Source organism: Zonotrichia albicollis, chromosome 3 (assembly GCF_047830755.1).
Source record: "Zonotrichia albicollis isolate bZonAlb1 chromosome 3, bZonAlb1.hap1, whole genome shotgun sequence".
NCBI classification, from domain to species: Eukaryota; Metazoa; Chordata; class Aves; order Passeriformes; family Passerellidae; genus Zonotrichia; species Zonotrichia albicollis.
Window position 1 is genome coordinate 66699493 of NC_133821.1, and position 18153 is coordinate 66717645.

An 18153-nucleotide genomic window follows, 5' to 3' on the forward strand; every position below is an offset into this window, starting at 1 on the left:
CGACCAAGACCTTATTAGGCATTATAAAGTGGAAAACCTTTCTCTGCATAACCATATATGTTTTTGTGAAGAAAAACCAAGACCTTCATAAAGGGCCAAGAACTTGGAAAGCTGAAGGAAAGAACAGGGTTGGAATTATTGAATTTCATGAAACTTCTTGAATTTTTCTGGAGATAAAAAAATTATCTTCTAATCATTAGGGATGCTGTATACCTATAAATCAGGGCAAGATCTGGAGACAAAAAGTTTCCTTAATTTTTTTCTCCTCAGTGTCTTTTTCCACAAAAAAAAGGCATATTAATGCTACTCAGACAGACAGTGCTGCTTCATCTAGATCAAGTTCCTGAGGGAAAGAAGGCAAATATAAAGTTTCACTTCAGTTTATACAATAATAGCAATATGAAAGGACACATTTCTGTAAACACCCCAAAAATAGAGTGAGAATGGGTACCAACAAATGTAAATTTGACAGGAACATATCATAATCTCTGAATTTCCTTCTCTGTTGATAGGAATTTCTGAATATGCAGAATGGAATATATTAGATCTTGACCTCACCACTATCTTTTGTTCTGTGTGACATTTTCACAAAACGGAGATCTTCATGAAATTGCTATGAGGCAGATACATGTTTAGGAAACCATGTTTAGTAGTTATTAATGGTTCTTTGTTTTCTAGCATTACGTATTGAGCAGTGTTCTGCAGAGATCAGTCTTGTTCCCGGTTCTTATCAATGTTCTCATTAGTGACTTGAGTCATTGAGTAGGTAGTCAATGATTAAATAGTGTAATGTGCTTATTAAATTTCCAATGACATCAAGCTGTGAGGGTCTGTAAACATATATGAGGACAGACTTAAAAAGATATTGAAAAATTAGGAAAATCATTTAAATAAATTGGATGCAATTCAGTAACAAGAAATGCAGAACACTAAGTTTAAATGATCAAAAATTTCAAGATAAGTCATGATACATGAAACAGTATTTTTGCAGATTAGAATCTGAGGCAGACTGAGTTGATTTTTTCCTTTACATTAGATATCAAAATGTTCCAGACATCCATGTCTGATGTATTTATTTTATTATCCCTTCAGACATTGTGAAGAAATACCTTTTCATGGAACCTTACTTGTTCTAAAAATCTGTTTAAGATTTTTTAGAAATGTATCTATGTCTCCAAGCATTATCAAAGAAGCCCAGACATAGATATAGATATATAGATATCAGATATATAGATGTCCATGCCATTGAAAGACAAAAAACATATTAGGTTTTAGAGACAGATAATTTTCTCTTAAACTAAATGAGAAAAATCCTCTTTATTTGAAGGAATTATAAAGGATTCAAAGTGAGTTAAAGAACAGAAATCCATATGTAGGTTTACCAGACATAATGAGGGAGCACCACTGGTTCCTACAACTCATTAGCCAGCTTCTCTTCACCTACTCCCTGCCAAAATCATACCACAATCACACCAAAATCTCACTATTCAGGAAAAAAAAAAGTATTTGAAGAGCAGATGTTCAAAACATTGAGTCAACAAGTCAAACAATGCAAAGTTGGTGCCACTCCTCTGAAGTCTGGCCCAATACACCAAAGCACTTCATACTTCTCCATCTAGATCTTGTGGCTGGCTGTTAGAAATCACTGTGATCACTCAGGTCCTTTGAGTCATGCAAGTGTCCATCTTGGCTACTGGCTTTGACAAAATGTCTTGAAAGGCCTATCCAAATACTGCCAATAAGCAGCAAGAGCCCAGCTGCTCGAACAGATGCAACCCAGATTTTATTTAAAATGGGTTCAGTTCTTGTTCTGATCCATAGAATTATTTCAATTACCTTCCACCAAGACCTTATGGGTTATCATAATGAACAAGAGCTAGTGATAGCTGTATGCTAATGACTTTTCCATGTTATTGACAAACACTAACCAGGTGTTCAACAATCTGCTAAAAGATTTGGATGACCTTCCTCTCTAGTGTTAGGATTTTGGGGTCACTTACATTGGCCTATGGAGCATGGATTTGTAAACTGACAAACCTAAAAGTAGAGTACCTGGGAATTGCTGATAAAGCACTGAGAGTCTCTAGCTACTCATTACATGCAAACAGGCTAATTTCAGTTGACTGAAAATGCTTTTATTTTTCTGCTGAAGAGCTTTGTGGGAAGAATGTGACAGCCACTTCTGGCTCCCAGCAGGCAGGTTTGTTTAACACAATGTCAAAGGAAATTTTTTTGCAACTTAGAGAAATCTTTATATAGAGTCCCAGGACTCAAAATATTGGGTAGAACCCAGAAGTCCCAGTGACAGTTTGTTTCACACAAAAGTTTCAGTCTTCACTCTTTCATCCAGAATAAAATTGGGAATGTGTTACCCTACAACTGAAATTCCCACATCTTCCATGTTTCTTTCCACAATATCAGAGGAGTTAGACAGATAGAATCTATCACCAGGAGTTTGCATATACTATTTAGTCCCAGCAATAAATTGTTTTAAAAGAGAAAATGCAGACTTAACCAAAATGAACAGTGAAAGCAGCAAAACTCACAGGATTTCTTTCTTTAATCTGTTAGTATTTGGCTTGTGAGGATTTGAGCTTGCACTAAGCAGTCATATGGACCATATAAGTCAAGTCTGATATCTTCTGTCACTGTCTGCGTCAATCAAGTGACAGTGTTATTTCCATCGAATTTATTAGAGTTGTGTGTCCCTGGACACTGGCTCTGAGAGCTGAACAGCCAGGAGCCTAAACCAGGAGAAGTTCAGTGACATTTGGATGAGAATGATTCAGTGCCTGTTTCTTTTTGAGGAAGGGGATAGGAACAAATAGGTTTACGCATGCAAGGAGCTCTGTGCTCAAGGTCTGTAAACAATGAGAGTCACTATTTCATAAGTGTTCTGTGACACTTTTGTTATGAAGAAGAGAGCGCAAGGATGTCCACAAATCGACAGACATAGACAAAGGGTAAATGTGTTGTGACCAGCAATGAGCAGAAAGGCAAGCACCTTGTGCCCTGTCTCAGCCTGCCACTGTGAGACTGGTTTCTTCCTTTTGTCCTCCCTATTCCTCATGTCCTAACACCTCCTGGGACCTGGTCCCTGTCACCTTGGATGTCTTTTCTGCACTCTCCAGTTGCACTTCTCATGCCTGTTGTGCCCCCTCAGCCCATGGCTAAGTGCTGCTAATGCCCCTCCGCTCTGACTTTTCTTGATGGACTTGTTTTCGTCCCTAGAGTGAATTTTCACCTGCTAACTCTCACTCTTTCTCAGTTTCTTGGAAATAGTTTGTTAAAGCTTTAGAGTATGATAAAGTGGTGGAAGCATGGATTTTGCTGACCTCAGTAAGGATTGCTGTGAGAGTTTTGGCAAATGATCTTTCTAAATGATAAAAACTCTTTGAAGATATGTATACAAACTGCCAGTGGAATACATTTTGACATATGTCTTTTCAACTCAAAGAAAATTTTTGGTTTTGATAGCATCAAGCTGTTCTATTCTAAGTTTGATTTTTTATGCCCACAAGCCCAAATAAAAATCAGAACTGCTTTCCAGAAGAAAAAGGGAAAGTATTTTACGTAAGGAGTTCAATGCCAAAAAGTGGATTGGCATGAACACCTGGGCAGCTAACTTGGTGATCAAATTTGAGGTCACAAAAACTAAAGAAAACACAACACTTGTAAAAGACCATGAGAAATACCCATAGAGGTGAATAAATCCTCACTGTCACTGCCTTAAAATGGGAATTTACTGCATTGTTATCTAAAAAAAGCTGTCTAGACTGTGGAAATTCTTATGCTTATGGAAGATTCTCAGAATGGGACATAAGCAAGCTCTTAATCTGCCCAGATTATATCCTGACAGTCTGAAAGGATGTAAAATCAGCAATAGTCTGCTTTGCTTTGTATTTTCCTCTTGGAAATATTTGCATTTGTGTATGACAAACAGAGTCTTTAGAGTTCTTTCGTAGCTTTCCTTTGCAGTGAAAAACATATTTAAAAACTTCCTTTGTATCTGACTGATACTGTCATTACTTTGTAATGACATCCATCCTGAGAAGCCTAACTGCCCAATTTCTGTGTGCAACCCTTATTTTCTCATTGTCCTAGAGTGAATTTTATAATACTTGTATTCCCAATCGAGAGGTTCCATTGTTTAATATTATTAATTTTTCCATGTTTGTGAGTATTTTGCTTGTTAAATAAACCGTTTTCTCCTCCTTGTCTCACAGGAGGTTTATGTCTCCCAAACTAGTGGAGGGAGGGGCTGCTTGAATTTACTTTCTAGAGGGACCCCATTCAGAGGTTTTCTCCCAAATTTGCCCTAAACCAGGGCACTTATGCATCTCCAGCCTTATACCTCCATTTCTCTGTGGAAAATTATTTCATGCAACCTTACGTCTCAATACTATAAGTAAAATGTACTCTGATTCCTCAGTGAGGATCCTCTCCTGCATCACAGCCATTTACTCTAGCATAACACTCTCTAGTGTTTTGCACAGTTGCAGCATAAATATGCCCTCAGAAGAGAACCATTACAGCTCAGGCCCTTGATCTCAGATCCTCATTATGCAGTCCACCCTCTAATTCACTTGAGGACTTCATGATGTTAATTTGCATAATACTTCATTTTCTTAGTTGAATGCACAGTGTATTTCCTATCATGAAGGGATATACATGAAGCAAGGTTTTCTGTGGAAAGAACCTTACTTAAATAAGAATATGAACTTACAAACCAAAGGCTAAGTTAAATTATGTCCGTTTCTCTGCAGGAGCAAATATCATGCTGATTGGGGTATACAGGAATCTCACTTTTGTTGGAATTTGGATAAGTATTAAGATCGGAAAATTTTAAGTGTCCAACACTTAAACACATATTCCAGACTTTGGAAAATCATCCTCAATATCAAAACATGATTTTTCAAGGGTCTTAAAATATTGCTCTTTGATAAAGGAACAAATTGTTCCAAAGGAACAAATTTATTCCAAAGTTAGGAGCCTTAATGGAGGGTACTCAATTGATGGAGTAAAACCACCCTGCTTCTTATAGACCTGAAAGGATTCTTCCATGACATAGTCCTTCATAAAATATGACAAAGCTGTAGATAAGATATAGACCTCTTATCTTTGTCAATCTAATTGTTAAACTATTACATGACGAAATAGCCTATTTTTTTATCACCAGAGCTTTCAGAATGAACCTAAATATATAAAACTGCTAGACTGCATGACCATACTGTATTTACAGTGTTCACATTTCCAGTATGATGGTTGATAGATTTTTTTTATACTTTCAGTCTTAATATGAAAACACATATTGCACTCACATTGGAAAAAAAGAAATATCAAGATATATTTGCATATTTTGTAAGGGACATAATGAAAACTAATGTTTTATTATATATTTTATATGTTATAACATACCTTAGTTTATAGAAGACATGTTATATTTTTTTTTTAATGGGCCCCCTTCCTTGAGACTCGTGGCTGTTGGCAACTGACTGGCAATAAATTTACACTGATATTACATAAAATCAGCTGCTGTCGTCAGTGATAGTTCAGCATACTAAGTGCTGAACTTCTGGTTTCTCAGCACATTCATTTTACACAGCAGTGTGTTGTGTATTCTGGTATGCACTGACAAACTTGCCCACATTTGCAGGATGGGACTGAGGAGCTGCCACCCTCCATCCCAGAGCTGCTCCCTTCTTGACCTACTTTTTAAGAAATGTCTCTATCTGAGTTCAGTTGTAACATGGACACATTTTTCAATATAAATATGTAGTCATTTACACTAGCTATTTCACTGAAATAATGGACTAGCTATTTCACTGAAAAAATCCATCTTAAAAACATTGAATGGCCACATTTTCCCGTCAGGCCTTCTTTGCTCACAGTGGATTACTAAACAAAGAGGTCTGAGATATATCAAAACTTTGCATTGGATTAAATGCTGTTACAGGAAATAATAAACTCAGTTTTCTCTCAACTTGTCATTGTCCTATTTTTTTTTCCCTACCTCATTCACTTAGCAGCCCTCATACACTTGTGTCTTTCCGCTGTGGATTACGTCAGGCAGCAGGTTGGTGCTCGCTGAGATGCTGGGCAGAGGTCTCTGAGGGAATGAATGCTGCTCCCGCCTCCAGCTGGCAGGAGCAAAAGAAGCTCTGCATCACAACGCTGCTGTACCCCAAGACAGAGAAAAAAAACCCCAAGCATTTTCTAATAGCCATAAACAGATGATATCGAATGATTTTTCAGGCCTCTGTCCTATTAGCTTGTGGGTCAGATGTGAAGTGGCTTTTCCTTTGTTTTATTTGCACACAGTGCAGTGGCTCTGTAGACAGCAAGCATTTTCTTTGGGAAGATTTTAAGCAGTGCAGCCAGAAGCTTGTCATCTATCTTTAATACTACAAGGATATGACATTAATCAATTTCCAGTAAATCTCTGTTTCATGTCTGAGCATGCAGGTTTTATTCTTCCTGGTAGTTGTTCTAATTGCCCTGCTAAATGCAGCAAATCTGTACCTCTGGGAGCAGTAACACTCCAACGCTCTTTCCACAGCCCTGAAATCAGTCAGTGGTAGAACATACTTACTTCAGATGGCCAGATACTCATTTTCTCAGTGATTTTAGCCTGACTTCTTAAGAAAATCAGATATATGTGAAAACATTGTTTCACTGGCATTCAGCCCTCCTCTTTCCCAAGTAACTTCTAAATATATTTTTGGGCATTTTCAGGTGTACTTGACAATGCCTAGATAACTCAAATCTATTTAATTCTGTTGACTTTTGTGAAAGTAGGTGCATGTAAATAAATTTTATCCCTTCAGTCTGACTTCCTAGCTGCAAAGAAAGAGAGACCCTAAAGCCAGACAGTAACTCGTACAAGACAACCAGTCAGTCTCCTCCACAGCAAATTTTGCTGATGCCCCTCTGGCAGATCATGTATGGACAGAAAATTCAGGAGGCTGTGGGTGGTTTGAGAGAGCCCTGGCTAGAAGTGGAAAAGTTTCAGTGATGACTGCAGCTGAAAAATTTTAGAACACAGAGAAAATTGAATGTGTTTGTGAAAAAAAAACAAGGCTAGTGCTTGAACAGGTAGAGAAATTCCAGGGACAATGTAGAGACTGAAGGCTAATACACTTACTCCTGTGGAAGACATGCAACACATTAGTATATTGGAGGAAGAAAACATGGACCAGAGGAGGCATCTACATCCCTAGGTTAATTGTTTATTGGTCCTGTAGCTTACAAAAAAAATATAAATACCTGCTTTTTTTTACTGCAGTGTAAAAGATTTGAAACAACTCCAAGAAGGTACTTTGCAAAATTCAGTATAAGTGATTTTTATCTTCAGCTATGGAAATTTGTGTCACTTTTTATAGATCAGAAAGTTTCCTAGGCTAAAAAATCAAATGCATTTTATTTTGCTCTTATATCATCCTGAAAGTGAAGGTTGGATTCTTTTCTGTGTTCTGTCAGAAAAAAATAACAAATTAAACTCCTAGAGCTATATGAGCATATCACTCCTAAACTGATCTGCCCTCATGTTGCTTTCCTTCAGTTTTGTTGGTATATTTACCTTTCAAACTAAAAATAAAACACTCGTTGAGTTCTGATCAGAGAAATGATCATTCTAATATACCAGTTTTAAAAATTCTCTGGTCATTTGAAAACACAAGTGACATAATAAATCAAAATGCCAAGCTATTCTTTTCCTCTTACTACTTGTTATGTTCTTTTTAATTTCTCTAGTTTCTGCTGTTTTATTTAGGAGAGAGAGGAGTTTTCTTAATTTTGCATTACTGTCATAAACTTGATTGAGGACTATGGAGACTTAATCAGAGACTCAAATAAGAGCCTTTACAGATGGCTGTATTTAGTCATTGAAACGTCTCTTCTGAACTGCCTAGTTATGAAATATTGCTTTTGATTTACAATTGAAACAATAATCATTTGTTTGGGGTTTTCTTCAGTAACTCCTTCCCGAAACAGCACACAGTAAAGACTTTATTCTTTTTAAAACAAAATACTACATGTAATTTGGAGATTTTTGATCCAAATTAATTTATTAAACTTGTTCATATTTAAAAAGAAAATATACTAAATTAATATTTAGTGGATTTATTTACTGTATCTATCAATATTTATGCAAAATATTTTTTCCTTAATCCAAACTCTTCCCTAATTTCAACATAGGATTTTCAAATATTTTTTATTCTTCCAGAGGTATATCTTTTGATAGACTACATTAAGAAAAATCATCATATTTTTTTAAATGAATATTTTAATTTTCTCTCTCAAATATCATTAAATCGAGATATAATATTACTCTATCTTTTGTTCTTTTTAAGTGGAACACCATAAATGTATCAGTTTAGGATATTGTCACACATGCTGCAGAGTTCATGACTTATAAGGAGAGATAAAAAGCAATCACTTTTCACAAGCCTAATTTCCAAGTTGTTCTAAGTTGTCTGCCATTTTCCTGCTTGCTACCAATGGCTGCAGTTTTGTGCCATAGTGTTATTCAGGTTACCTGTATAAGAAATCTTTCTGTACTGCGAGCAATCGATTAGAATCCAGCAGTATTGGCAACACACCACAACACAGCAGTAGAAAGTAGATGAGAGGGAAATCCAAAATCTACCCTGCCCCTCCTCCAGGGCTGTGCAAAGAGACAGTGCATCATTGAGGAGCCATCATTCCTGGAAAACAAAAAGAGAAAAGGGATTTTAAAAGCCCCATATAATTTATTCTTTAAGCTCAATCTTAAGGAAGGGGGGTCTTTGTGTAAGCTGTTGCTACTTTCTAGAGTTTGCTTTCTTGTGCTTCCCTTTGTCCATGTCAGTGTCCGAGACCCAGCTGCTATCTGTGGGCAAGTGAGCCAGAAGCTGGGCAAGCAGATATCTCACCATGGGGACTAGCCTGAAGACCCCAAACTCAAGGAGAAAAGCTGAGAACAGTGGTCCTTTGAGAGCCCCAAGGAGGGGACCAGCAAGGAGATGAAATGGAGTCTGTGCCAGGCAGGGTCTCCAGCCCTGGGAATGGTGCCAGAGAAAGGGCAGGAGACAAGGGCAGATCACACTTGTCCAAGGGGGACCTCCATGAACCCGCTCACCTGGGGTGTGAGGCAAAGGCTCATCCAGCAGGCAGGGCCAGAGGCAGGGTTGAAGACCTGACAGCTTTCAGCTGGGCCGAAATCTTGAAATTGGCTGAGGAGTATGTCTCATCAGCAAGGCCATTAATTAAAAACATTGGTGGGTGTTTGCTCTCTGAGGGATACTCTCAGTAACCAGCTGTCAGCTGGTTTTGTGCTGCTGATCCACCACCCTGGAGACCAGCTAACTTTCCACCCACCTCATAGTCTGTGTTTCAGTCCATATCTCACCGATCTGTATACAGGAACACAGTGGGCGAGGCCTGGATAAAGTCACAGAGAACAGCTTTCCACACCACCTCCACTGGCACAGCCCTGTCAGTACAGAGGGCAAACTCTTTATGACAGAAACTGCCACAAGATTGCAAAACAGCTTAATTATTTATTTGGTCTGACCATCTTTTCACTAGGAGCTAAATCTGGCTAAGCAAAATCTTGTCTTGTACTACCTTTACTGTAAACTTCTTTTTCTTGTAACATAGTGGCATTTTTCCTTCACACCAGCTACCTGCCTTACAGAAAATGTTTGTATTATACACTTAATATGCTGCATAAATAATATCAAGGTTGCCTTCTCCAAGTTTTTCAGGTCATCAGCTTTCAGTTATTGTCAGTAATTTGCTGAGTTTATTGTCTTGAAAATTCTCTGCAAGAACCAGCTATGACATTCACTGACTTCTCTTTGTTGGCTTAAATGCAGAAAAACAATGTTATGACTGTATTTTCATACATAGTTCGCTACCTTTAAAAATATTTCTTTTATTTTGTTTATAGTTTCCTCTTCCCTGGTTGATTACCTTTGAGATATGATATGATTTCTCCTTCCTCTTTTCATAACTGAAAATAATATCAAGGAAAAAAAAAGCTGAAGAAGGAGCACTTTACTTGCATGAGCTCTCACATGAAAATGTCAGAGTACAGTTTTACGCAGGAAACCTTTCTGAGCTTCTGCAAATCAAGTGATAACACAATGTTTGTAAAATACTCATGCTACAGGTGACATACTCATGACAGTGTTCTGGGTTTGCACATTTCTAATTCAAATAACCACATTATGATACTGTATGCTTATTAAGTGGTTCAAACAAGTTGACATACTACTCATATTCTGCAACAAAAATTTAAAAAAATGTATGCCTATGTGTCAAAGGAAAGAGTTTCAGTCGATTTCCTTTGCTTTCCCTTGTCTTCTCATCCCTTCCTTTCTCCAGGTGGTTGATTTTGTCTATCTGCTAGTGGATCCTTGTGATGTGTGCATAACATGCAGTTTTGTGACGTTCTAATGAAGTCTAAAGCCATGGAACAGCCATAAGGGGTATCTACTGGGGTCACCCAAAGACCTAACATGAAGTTTTGAACCAGAAAAGACCTCTTTTGTCAATTATATTTTGATGTCCTGGCAGCAATATGAAACACAGGGAATATCAAAAGACTCAAAATTGCAGAAATGGAGTGAAGAAAGCAATTTTGAGAACTTAATTGCCTAGATGATGATAGAGGACTTTGCATTTTGAAAGAAGAAACACTTTAAATATTTTTATTGTGTTACTTTTTTTTCCTGTTTCTTCTCATGTGAGTAAAGGTTAATTTTTGTTTCAAATAAATAGCAGAATTAAAGCCAAACATTTTGACCCGAGGTCACGTCTAGTCAGATGTCTTTTCAGCTTACCTTCGGTTTCAAGTGTTTTGGCCCAGAGGCCAAAATATGAGTCTAATTAAGAGATTCTGTTTGGCAATTGTTTCTTTTATAGTTAGATTGAAAAATAGATTAAATTTATTACCTTAGCTATTTTCTCATTTCCTTCAGAAGTGTCCCAATCACTCTTCTAAGCTTATCTCCAATCGCTTTTCAAGCACTATCTCAACAATTAATATTGATCCTTTTTGGTGATCATTTAGATAGTCTGCATACTACTAAAATCCAAGTCTGATTTTAATAGTACTTCCATGAAGCTGACAAAGAGTTAACACGAAATAAGATTAAATTAGTGTCATTTGCTCTTTAATAGTCAGTAAAATGTAAATCTGAACCTAAGATTGTTCCAGCTTTCTTTCCATAATATATATTTGTATTCATATAATAAACCTTGTTTAAATATCAGGTTCTAGCCACAGTTTTAAAGACTACTGAGCTAAAAACTTACAAGAAAGTAAATTATAAGCTTAGGGAGCTGGGGATTTTGGTGCCGTTTTAGCAGTCCCAGAGACTGAGAGTAGGTGGATTGAGTATGATTTCAACTTTCTCTGATTATGCAGGAATGATTTGCTGGTACTGCAGATACTTCTTTCTTAAAAAACATTCCTATGTACTTTAAGGAATTTCTAAATTCACCTTCAGCTAAATACATCCACTGTGTTACGTCTTACTAAAACTTATACTACACACCCTACTGTATCTAGTTCTATGAGTTAATTTTAAAAAAAGGAAAAAATATAACATTTTAAGGTTAAATTAAAAAAAAATACCCCAAACAACAACAACAACAACAACAAAAGGTACTTTGGAATAAGTAAGCCAAAATAAGCCATTTTTATTCAAAAAGCATTTTCACAAAGTGATGTCTTACATCCAGAACGAAAACTTGCCAACTGAAATAGTTCCAAATCAGGATTCAATGAGCAGATTACATTCACTGTTAATAGCCTGAGACCAATTTTTTAAGATCAGCTTATGCTATTTGATTGTATAGGGTAATATATTTGCTTTAAAGTGCTATTTGCATGCTTATGCTATTTTCGTCTATGTATTTTATCATGTTTTTATTGCTTTTGTATAAAATCGTATAGTTAACTAATTAGTAATCCTTGCCAGTGTTCTTGTGGCTCATAACAACAATGTGAATGAGTAGCTCTGTTTTTCTAAAGGGCATCCAGCTAGTCCTAAGACCTACACCCCTGGTTGTACTGATAAGTAAAACTAGAGTTGGATTAACCTTGGACTATTTCCCATACATTGTTATTTCCTCCTCATCTTTCCTCTCTTTGCAGCTAGGAGAAATCTGTATCAAAATGTCACCTATGGAAAACTGTCACTATGAAGCCATGAGCTGGTTTTCCAAATAGTTCCTACATCTGGTTATTTGACAACTGTCTGGCCAGTAAAACTTAGAGCTCTTTTAATCAACATTTTTTAACAGAGGGATATTCTAGATATTTCAGAAGAATAATCAACCCCCATATGTTAAGTTTCATCATGTTATTTATTATTAGTGAGGTATTAGTTTGAGCCCCAAAGCATGTTTTAATATTTCTTCCAGAATATATTTTTAGCAACAACATTTTCAATTCTGGAATTTTTTTCTCTCTGTGTAAATGTGCAATTTCTCTTTACCTCTCACTATTATTTTTTTTCCTTCAGTGCTTCCTTGGGCAATAAGTCATGCAGACCAATTACTGGTATCTTGAGAATGTATTCACTTTTATTGGTTTTGAATATGCTACCTGTTAATTTCATGGTGTAATTCTCTGGGGGTGTTTTTTGTTACAGTTCAGGATGAACAGTAATTCCCAAGAGAAACTTTTTATAGCATGCTGTATCTTATAGTTTTACACAAATAATTTAAGCTAATTAATGTAGTCCTCAAGTACTACTTAAATTAAATTTGTTTGAACGTTTCCTTTTCAGTTTGCTGAACTGACTCAGAGACAAAAGTTACAAAATAAGTGGTAGGCTATTTTGTACAGACATGTTGCTGCAAGATTTTCTAGTTCCGGAAAGATAAAAATTCAGAGACTCAATAAAAAATCCCAAATCAATGGATATCTGGTTAAACACTAGGCTAGATCCAGACCATTGTAAGAGTAAACAAATTATTTTTATTTCACTAAGTTTCAAAGAAACCAGAATGGGCCCCTTGTGAAAGTTGCCCGTTAGTGATTTGCAGCAGCATGATCATAGGCAACCCCTGTTACTACTCACTTTTTCTTGACTTTGTTTTCACAACCAAAGATAGAGTCCTACATGCCCTTGCCAAATAGAGCACTTAGAGATTAGATAATTTTATGAACTAAAGACCCTTTTGTTCACCGTTCTGGCTGACTGATGAGTTGTTTGTCCTATTTTTTATGACGACATTTAAAAATACACCTGTAGTACAATCCATGTCCCTAAGGAGCATTTTAAGAAGTTTGCGGATAGAAAGTACCATATGTGCAAACCACTGCAATGAGTTAAGATTCTTATTGAGGATTCAGTTGGGTCTTTTGAACTGAAAAAATATTTGTGGGGTTTGTTCTGAAACTTACTAAATTGCTTTCATTATATATCTGCAGCTAAAACAGATGTCTTTTGATATTGTGCTATTCATCTTTTATTAATTATCTACTTGGACATATGAACAAACCATTTGAAAACTACAAGCATTAGCAAGCTGAACTCTTCTGTATTAGATACACTCAAAAATTTCCTCTTAACTAAAATGTCCCTCATTAAAGGAAAATATTTAGGTATTGAGACAATATCCGCTGTATTCATAAGCCTATGGTTGAACTTAATAACTAACTTATTTTCTAATGGAAATCTATGTGTGTGTCGCTTGCATATATTGATGTTGCCAACTTGTCTTTCATGGAGAAATTAATTGACTGCTCTGAGAAGTAGGAAAATTGTATATAATATTCTACACATAAAGCAAGATAGATCTCAACCTGGCATTTTTTTTTTACCTTAGGTGGGTTCTTAGACATTGGATTAGATATACTACGTCAATAAATCATCTCTACAACATGCAGATTTTATAAAATATTTTGGGAGCCTTGCAGTGCAATTTAACAGGCCCAATAAGCACTTGAATTCATGGTGGTGCTTTCACTTCTTTGAAAGTGCTGAAGATCATTAATAAAACTTCTGCAATTTCCATGTTCTTACTGGTGGGGAAGAAGGGATGGAAAGAGAGAAAACCATCTCTGCTATGGCTCCAGCCCAGGAAAAGAAAATCATACTGCTGAAAATTTTTTCCAAAGAACAAAAACTAGAAAAAACCCACCACTCTTCAGAAGAAGCGTGGTGTCTGTCTGTACTGGGTTTGGCCGTCAAATTGGGGTTAAATTTCTTCATAGTAGCTCATGAGATGCTTTGTTTTAGATTTTTGACCAAGCCTGTGTTGATAACAGAGGGCTTTTTTAGCTCTTGCTGAGCAGTACTTGCATGGTGCCAAGGTCTTTTCTGTTTCTCACCCTGTTCCATCAGCAAGCAGGCTGCAGTGCACAAGATTTGGGAAGGAACGCAGCTGGGAGAGCTGACTCCAGCTGACCCAAGGAATATCCCATACTACATGACACTCTCTCAGGAGAGAAGCTGAGGGAAAGAGGTGGAAGGGAAGGTGGAATTTTGAAGTTATGACACCTGTGTTCCCTCATCACCATTACCTATCAGGCCCTGCTTCCCTGGATGTGCCTGCCAATGGGTAAAAGGGAATAAACTACTTGTTTTGATTTGCTTCTGTATGGGGCTTTTGCATTACCTACTAAATTGCCTTTCTCTTTATCTCTCAAGAGTTTCCTCATTTTTTCCTCCTTCCAGTTCTCTCCCAGATTCCACTGTGAAGCTGAGTGGGACTGAACTGGCTCAACACAGCACTCTTAGGAGCAGCACCTTAGACATGCTGTAATATACATTCAGTACAGAAAGTATTCTGTCAGTCATTGCTTTTTAGATTGTCATTTCTGATTCTTTAACTGCAGGTCCCTGCTCCCTAAAAACAACTTTCTTTGTCTGAAATCCCTTCTTCAGAGATAATCCTTAAAATATATTTTGATATGGAAGAAGAGGTGTAAAGCTGGTGAAATAAGTCATACTTTTAAAGGTGATACTTTTAAATCATGTAGGCCTGCACAAGTAAACAAAATATGTATGAGAGACAATTGGGGGTACATTTTATTTTTTTTTTGCAAATAAGAGAGATTTAAGTTGGTGGGTTGATTCATATGTTTTTAAACACAGAAAATTATTTATAGTTAAATAGACCCCTTTTAATTCTTCCTGCTTGCTCACTAAGGCATTGTCCAACCCTGTTGATTATCATAACAAAACATCAGACTCAATTATGAGCCTTAAAAAAACTGGTACACAAAACCCACTAAATTCACATTTTTGTGGCCTCTAGGTCTCAGGGTACTTTTATAGTTGGGTTTTTTTTTCAATCACCACTACCTGCAATAAAGAAAACCCAACCAACCAAACAGAACTTCCAAAATTTGGGTTTCTAAGGAAGAAAAAACTGAATATTTCATATCACTGAGAGAAAATAAAGTGTGCCCATGCAGAGTGAGATCAAAGGTCCACCTTTCTCTGACTCTAGATTTAAGAACTTTGCAAATTTTAAGACCAAGATCATTCTCCAAACTGTTTCCTTTTCTCTAAAGACTTGCATTTCAGGTGATGCTTTTGCATTTCATAGTCTTGATAGATTTATTCCATGAATTTGGACAGGGAATTTTTTGACATGTAAGATTTTGCCTCAAAGCATCCCATGGGAAAGACTTTGACACGTTTCTTGAACAGTGTGTAAAAAATTCTCTTTCTGACTGCTTGGAATTGTCATTCCCAAGGTTGTCTGGCAAATTCACAATAATTGGAAATGTAGCACTTGTGCAAACAAGACTGGTGAAAAACATGAAGTGGTGCTGCGATTTCCTGTGGCAGGTGATACCAGATAAGATTATTAAATGGGACAGTTGGTCAGATCTTGGTAATATGAAGAGGGAGGAGAAGAGCCCCAGTGCCACTTTGTGTGGCTGAAGTTACTGGGGAAAATCTTCTGGCTCACCAGAAAGATTAGATGAGCTAATGGTGAGTTGGTTGCAGAGGGCACAAGGTGAGAAAACTGACAAGGAGAGAGAGCAAAAGCACTTCAGATACCTCACATGTCACTGAAGCTATCACAAACCAGCAGTAGTCCACAAAGGTCTGTTGATAAATATTTCTTGTTATGAGGACAAAATGTATGAATGATGCAATTGAAGTTCCTTACAACTTAGGAGGACAGGCCTGCAGAAGTGAAAGACTGAAGCAATTAAACACTGGCTAAGGGTCCAGAGTAAACAAGACTGTAGGAGCTCGACATGGAATAAAGCTAAGGCATAAAGAGAGCATAGTCTGAACATAGAAAGAAAAAAGAGAAAATATACAATAAAGGTAGAATCAAGTGTATCCATTTGTGATATAATTTCAAATGTTTTCTCCCACATGTCCATCCAGAAGAGATCACAAATCTGAGGGTTTCTTGTGTCCCTTAATTGATAAATCCATCTTTTTCAGTGTCATTTTTTCATTAGTCTGTGTGTGCAATAGTAACCCATGTGACCCTATTTATGCAAAAGCTGATAATGTGACTTTGTTTGATATGCCAATAAGGATTTGGGCACATTGAGGTGAATTTCTTGATGTTTTTTACAACTGGACTACACAATATTTCACAGCACTTGGTTAATTAGAGTACTTCTTTACAATCAGATGTATAGCAAAGTGTTCAGGAGATGCTACTCCTTGCTTGCAAACACTCCAGTTTTCATATCTGTCAGTCCTTGATGAACTGCAACCCCATCTTTGGTGTACTACTACTTCAATCAATGTCTTTTCTTAACTTCATGGCTACAGCTTTCCTCTCAGTGCCGCTCCTGCTTCAAATTAGGAAGTCAAAGAACACTCCTTATAAACCAGTTGAAGGTAACCACCTGCCTCTTCCTCAAATTCTCTTATTTGGTCATTAAAAGGGGCACCAGTCTCTTCCTTTTGTTGTGTATTCTGCTGCCATCCTGTGGCTATTTCTTTTCATTCACATCAAGATTTTACAAAATACTTGGGTTTGCACCTCATGCTAATTGTATATTCCAAACTCTGTCCTCGAATTTCTTCAAAACTTGTCTCTTAGAAAGACACTCCTTAATTTCATATTTTTTGATAAAGGGCACATCTGGCCAACACTTGCAGAATAAGCATTTCAGAGGTTTGCAGCTGGATTGTGAAAGTAATTAGCTAAAAATACAGATAATTTTCCACAATGAAGAGTAAAAGTGAGTGCACATATCATTTTACAGTTCAGTGAAAAAAACAACTTTTCTCACATGATACTTTCCAGTAAGATGACATAAAGGTAATTGTTCATAATGGAACCTTGAGTTGTCTCAGACAAATTCTATTTTTTCCATATACTGGGTTTGACTTTGGTGTGCAATCATTGAGGAAGCCCTATGGTTTGGAGGTTTTTTTGTCTTGAATTATGCATTTAGACACAGGATTTTTTTTTTCTCTTAGCCTTTTTCTTCTGGTTTTAGTCTTGAAGATCTTGTAAGAAAGTGAAGATGGTTTGATGGTGAGCATGTTGTGGGTCTAGGTTGACAATTTGACCTGATACTCTTAAATGTATTTTCCAACCTTTATGATTCTATAATTGCAGGGTGTAATCAGGGTGGAAAACTCTTCCTGGCCTCTAAGATAGATCATGTAGGTTGTAGCATCATCAGTCTTCCTGTATTTCACAAAATTACTTTAGTAGCCTAAGGGTTTTGGTTTTATTTGGAATCCTCTTTCTGGGGAAAGAATAGGCTTCTAATCTGACCCATGTAAACTGGAAATTAAAGAACATCATGAATTGCAGTGGACAGATTCTTAAGGTGTTGACAAAATCTGCCTGATCATGCTTCTCAACATACACATAAGCATGTGAAGCACAGGCAGCCTTGTATTATTTAGAATGTGCAGACACGGTCACATTGAGTCTGCTTTGTCTATGATCCCTTTTACAGGCACTGCTTTGTGTCTCTTTGATGGTGTCTGACCACTGCCCCCTTATCAGGTCACACACATACTCTGAAAATCTGTATGGAGGATCAGTATGTGGCTTCTTTGTGGATAATGGACTTCCATATCTTAGTTCTGTTTAAAGGGATGGAGGGTATAAGGGAAACTTTCTACCCTTCTCTAGTTGTCAGATTTTTGCCTTAAGCACCAAATGCAATTTTGTGTTACCAAAACTCTTTCTGAAACAAGAAAATAT

At 36.9% G+C, this 18153-nt stretch overlaps 1 long non-coding RNA gene across 1 annotated transcript in view; it reads right to left on the reverse strand.

Moving 5' to 3' along the window:
- The window catches only part of LOC141728556 (uncharacterized), a 43230-nt gene that overhangs the window by 4442 nt on the left and 20635 nt on the right, over positions 1-18153 (reverse strand). The window contains exons 2-3 of the long non-coding RNA XR_012579617.1: positions 9358-9472; positions 8537-8705 (exon numbers count right to left, since the gene is read on the reverse strand). This is a non-coding gene — a long non-coding RNA (uncharacterized LOC141728556). The remainder of the gene's footprint in view (positions 1-8536; positions 8706-9357; positions 9473-18153) is intronic.